Here is a 6,086-nt window from a genome sequence, read left to right on the forward strand (position 1 = left end):
ATTGGCTGGGCATCCTTGACGAATAATGTCACAGGGACTCATGGTGCCCACACAGAGTTTAAGGCCACAAAAGGCAACTCATACAAAGGGCCTAATTTTATTCCCTTTCAAGTCAATAGCTAAACTCCCATTGGTTTCAATGCGAACGGGATCATTCTGGTATGGATCATGGTATTTACTGGTGACTGCAATTATGGGCCTAATTACTTAGTTACACCAAATTCAATAGAATTACTCCAGATTAATCCTGAAAACAGAACATGGCTCATGCCTATCAATAATTTAAAATTATGAAGAATTATCAAGAATATTTTAGGTATTATAGGAGAAATTAACACACACAAATTTCTGCAAGTCCACTCAACATATTTATCTTCCTACCTATGGTTACTTAGGGTCAGATTGAAATTCCTTTACTCATACTACACCCCACAAATACTGCAGTGGACATTAATGAGACTACTCATGGTGAGAGGTACCAGGGCATCACAATCTGGTCCTTAGATTTTAATAGTAGTTAAAGGCTCTTTTCTCCAGTGTTGACTAATTCATTTTACTTTTTTCATTGTTTCATCACTTACCAATTCTGATTGCGGCCTATTCCTGGCCAACAAGCCATGCAATACTGTCACTTTCTAAGTTATTGATCTCAGACCAGCACTAACATGACTGCTGTCAGAACCTGTTGTGGCTCCTACTTCTTCTGCATTTGTACCAATGATCAGCCTAATATGGAAGCCAAGAGTAGATGCCCCCCCTTTTTTAAGAGGGCATGTTTAGTTTAAAATATAGAGTACTAGAAATGTATAATTTGAAGAAATGAGCAGGTTGCTTTGCTCTTATTATTGTTTGCAAAATGTTCCTTTGTCATGGTAACTGCAAACAGTGTGAACAAGAATATTTTAAAAAGCACTCTTTATTGCATCCACCAATCTCTTCCCTATATATTTTTTACCATAATGGCGCTCTCTATCATCTTTCTGCATATATTTTGGCACTGCCATCTAAAGTTTCTCAACCCTTTGAGCTGTAGGAAATACAAAAGAAACAAATGTATGAATTCTCAGTGTTTCTTTTTTACTGCTGTGCATGGAAAGACAAATATTTATATCATCTATACAAGTAAACAGTCACATGATAGCAGTATAGTGCAGAAATAAAAGTAAAAGGATAAAGATGCAATTAATCCTGTATTTCAGCAATTTTACCACTACTTTCAAAGATTACCCTACATATTTACTTGCCCATTCTGTTATCACCTGTATGAAGGCTGGAGCCTTAATACTTTATGAATATGTAAAGAAAAGAGCTTGTTTTTGAAATGTTACTATCACTTTAGCTAGTTTAAAAAAGCATACAAAATTGCACATCTTTACACTTGTTAACACTGTGATATACTCAGGGTACAATATAGACTAGTGAGTAGCTGTATCACCCCAGACCTCTAGCCTGAGGTGCCCTTTACACTGCTTTGCTCTTGTTGCCTCCACTCTTAGCCTTGATCTACATTACGAGTTTAGGTCACATTTAGCAGCGTTAGATCGATTTAACCCTGGACCCATCCTCACGAAGCCATTTTTGTCAACTTAAAGGGCTCTTAAAATTGATTTCTATACTCCTCCCCGCTGAGGGGATTAGCACTGAAATCAACATTGCCGGGTCGAATTTGGGGTAGTGTGGATGTAATTTGATGGTTTTGGCCTCCGGGAGCTATCCCAGAGTGCTCCATTGTGACCACTCTGGACAGCGCTCTCAACTCAGATCCACTGGCCAGGTAGACAGGAAAAAGCCCCAGGAACTTTTGAATTTCATTCCCTGTTTGGCCAGCGTGGTGAGCTCATCAGCACGGGTGACCATGCAGAGCTCATCAGCACAGGTGACCATGCAGTCCCAGAATTGCAAAAGAGCTCCAGCATGGAGCGAACGGGAGGTACAGGATCTGATCACTGTTTGGGGAGACTAATCCGTGCTAACAGAGCTCCATTCCAAAAGAGGAAATGCCAAAATATTTGAAAAAATCTCTAAGGGCATGCTGGACAGAGGCTACAACAGGGACCTGCAGCAGTGCCATGTGAAAATTAAGGAGCTCAGGCAAGCCTTCCAAAAAGCCAAAGAGGCAAACGGCCGCTCTGGGTCAGAGCCCCAGACATGCTGCTTCTACGATGAGCTGCATGCAATTCTACGGGGGGGGGCACTACTACCCCACCGCCTCCATGGACACCTGCAAGGGAGGAGTCTCATGCAACATGGATGAGGATTTTGAGGATGAGGAAGATGAGGAGATGATGGAGGAGGAGGATAGTGCACAGCACGCAAGCGGAGAAACCATTTTCCCCAACAGCCAGGAACTGTTTATCGTCAGCCCATAGCCTCCCAACCCGGGCTCACAGACCATGAAGCCAGAGAAGGCACCTCTGGTGAATGTACCTTTGTAAATATAATGCATTGTTTAAAAGCAAGTGTGTTTCATGATTAATTTGCCCTGAAGACTTGGGATGCATTTGCGGCCAGTACAGCTTCTCCTTTTAAATGGCCAACTCAATGGGTGCTTGGTATGGGAAAGGAGGGTGCTGCTGTTTGAAACCATTCCCACATATTATGAAGGTTAAAGAAGCCAAAAGACTGTGGCTTACCATGGCTGCCTGCAAGCTGAATTCTCTCACCAAACTGGCAGGCCCACAGTATAAGAGGCAAAATGTGACCTTGTATTAAAAGCACATATGCTGTGTAATGTTAACAGCTTAATTCACCATGAAAGAGTCTACCCATTGTTCTCTAAAATGTGTCTTTTTAAATACTACTCTACCTTTTTTTCTCATGCAGCTGCAAATGTTTCAACGCTCCCCCTATCATCTCCATCCCAAAGGCTAGCGCAGATAAGAAGGTGAAAAAAACTCACTCGTGATGAAATGTTCTCTGAGCTCATGCAGTCCTCCTGCACTGAAAGAGCCCAGCAGAATGCGTGACGGCAAACAATGTCAGAGTCCAGGAAAGCAGAAAATGAACACGGAGGGACAAGGTGGCGGGAGCAAGAGGAGAAGTGGTGGCAGCGCAATGAGAGGAGACAGGATGCAATGCTGAGGCTACTGGGGAATCAAACTTATATGCTCCGGCGTCTGGTGGAGCTGCAGGAAAAGCAGCAGGAGCACAGACCACCGCTGCAGCCCCTGTGTAACCGCCTGCCTTCCTCCCCAAAGTTCTATTTCCTCCTCACCCAGATGCCCAAGAACGTAGGGTGGAGGAGGCCTCCGGCCACCCAACCACTCCAGCCCAGAGGACTGCCCAAGCAACTGAAGGCTGGCATTCAATAAGTTTTTTAAAGTGAAGTGTGGCCTTGTCCTTCCCTCCTACCCTCCTTCATCACCCCACCCAGTGCTTCCCTCCTCACCCACCCCTCCCGGGCTATCTTGGCAGTTATCCCCCTATTTGTGTAATGAATTAATAAAGAATGCATGAATTTGAAACAATAATGACTTTATTGCCTCTGCAAGCAGAGATCAAAGGGGGAGGGGAGGGCAGTTGGCTTACAGGGAAGTAGAGTGAACCAAGGGGGCAGGTTTTCATCAAGAAGAAACAAACAGAACTGTCACACCATAGCCTGGCCAGTCATGAAACTGGTTTTCAAAGCTTCTCTGCTGTGCTCTTCTAATCACCCTGGTATCTGCCTGTGCATAATCAGTGGCCAGGCGATTTGCCTCAACCTCCCACCCCGCCATAAATGTCTCCCCTGTATATCATGGAGCACACAGCAAGCGGCAGTAACAATTGGAATATTGGTTTTGCTGAGGTCTAACTGAGTCAGTAAACTGTGCCAGCGCGCTTTAAAAAAGTCCAAATGCACATTCTACCACCATTCTGCACTTGCCTGTAGTTGAACAGCTCCTGACTACTGTCCAGGGTGCCTGTGAATGGCTTCATGAGCCATGGCATTAAGGAGTAGGCTGGATCCCCAAGGATAACTATAGGCGTTTCAACATCCCCAACAGTTATTTTCTGGTCTGGGAAGTAAGTCCCTTCCTGAAGCTGTTCAAACAGACCAGAGTTCCTGAAGATGTGAGTGTCATGTACCTTTCTCAGCCATCCCACGCTGATGTCAGTGAAATGTCCCTTGTGATCCACCAATGCTTGTAGCACCATTGAAAAGTACCCCGTTTGGCTTATGTACTGGCTGCCAAGGTGCTCCGGTCCCAAGATAGGGATATGCATTCCATCTATTGCCCCACCGCAGTTAGGGAATCCCATTGCAGCAAAGCCATTCACTATGAGCTGCACATTTCCCAGAGTCACTACCGTTGATAACAGCAGCTCAGTGATTGCTTTGTCTACTTGGATCACAGCAGCCACCACAGTAGATTTACCCACTCCAAATTGATTACTGACTGACCAGTAGCTGTCTGGCATTGCAAGCTTCCAGAGGGCTATTGCCACTCGCTTCTCAGCTGTGAGGCCTGCTCTCATCTTGGTATTCTTGTGCTTCAGGGCAGGGGAAAGCAAGTCACAAAGTTCCATGGAAGTGCCCTTACGCATGCGAAAGTTTCGCAGCCACTGGAAATCATCCCAGGCCTGCAACACTATGCGGTTCCGCCAGTCTGTGTTTGTTTCCCAGGCCCAGAATTGGCGTTCCATGACATGAACCTGCCCCATTACCACCATGATGTCCAAATTGCCAGGGCCCATGCTTTGAGAGAAGTCTGTGACAATGTCCTCATCACTGTCGTGATCATGCTGTCGTCGCCTCCTCACCTGCTTTTGCAGGTTCTGGTTCTGCACATACTGCAGGATAATGTGTGAGGTGCTCACAACAGCAGCGATGAGCTGAGCGGGCTCTATACTTGCCATGGTATGGCGTCTGAAGGAGAGCAGGAAAGCAGAGTTGCAGCCGAATCGGTGGATGATGATGGATGCCATGAGAATAGATATTTATGCCAAACGATGAGAGGACCTGTGAGGTGGTTTCATGGCACCAGGAGAGCAGAGTTGCAGTGGAAGCGGTGGCAGATGACAGTTAGCACCATATACATTTCCCAAGGAACCGGGAGCCCATGATAGACAACATGGAGAAATTCGCTATCAAGACAATATCAGCAGAGTTGCAGTGGAAGCAGTGTATGATGATGATTTGCAGTCCTACTGCACTGTCTGCTGCCAGCAACACCCAGGACACAACAGTGGCGGAGTCGTTGAGCTGAGCTGAGTGGGCTGCATGTTTGCTGTGGTATGGCATCTGAAGAAGAGCAGGAAAGCAGAGTTGCAGCGGAAGCGGTGTATGACAATGATTATGGTTTGCAGTCCTATTGCACCACCTGCTGCCAGAAGCACCCAAGACACCACAGCAGGAGTGTCGGTGAGCTGAGCTGAGCAGGCTGCCAGCTTGCCATAGTGTGGAAAATAGGCGCGAAATGATTGTCGTCTGTTGCTTTCACGGAGGAAGAGAAGACTGATTACATGTACCCAAAACCACTCGCAACAATGTTTTTGCCCCTTCAGGCATTGGAAGCTTAATCCAGAATTCCAATGGGCGGCGGAGAGTGTGGGAGCTGTGGGATAGCTACCCACAGTGCATCTCTCCATATGCCAATGCTAGCCATGGTAGTGAGGACACACTCCGCCGACTTAATGTGCTTAGTGTGGACATACGCAGTCGATTGTATAAAATCGATGTCTAAATATCGACTTCTATAAAATCGACCTAATTTCGTAGTGTAGACATGCCCTTAGACTGCTCACAAACACTCCCACCTATGTCTGTCTGTGACTGCAACCTGAATTATACTGCAGGGTGACCCCAACACACTTCCAGTCCCAGATTCTGCCCCCCCCAGCCCTCTCCTGGACAATATGAGTGCATATAAAGTCGGTCATTTTATTAATAGAAATTATATGCACAAATCCTGTTATCCCAAATGGAGATTCCCAAACACTTCAGTTCAAACACACTGGTTTAGATAAAACAATAAAACAATTTTATTAACTACAAAGAGAGAGATTTTAAGTGAATACAAGTAATGGGGCATAAAAGTCAGAAATGGCTACGAGAAAAATAAAGATGAAAGACAACTAATACCTAATTTAACAAACTATGTTAA

The sequence above is a fragment of the Mauremys reevesii genome, linkage group 2 (assembly GCF_016161935.1).
Source record: "Mauremys reevesii isolate NIE-2019 linkage group 2, ASM1616193v1, whole genome shotgun sequence".
NCBI classification, from domain to species: Eukaryota; Metazoa; Chordata; order Testudines; family Geoemydidae; genus Mauremys; species Mauremys reevesii.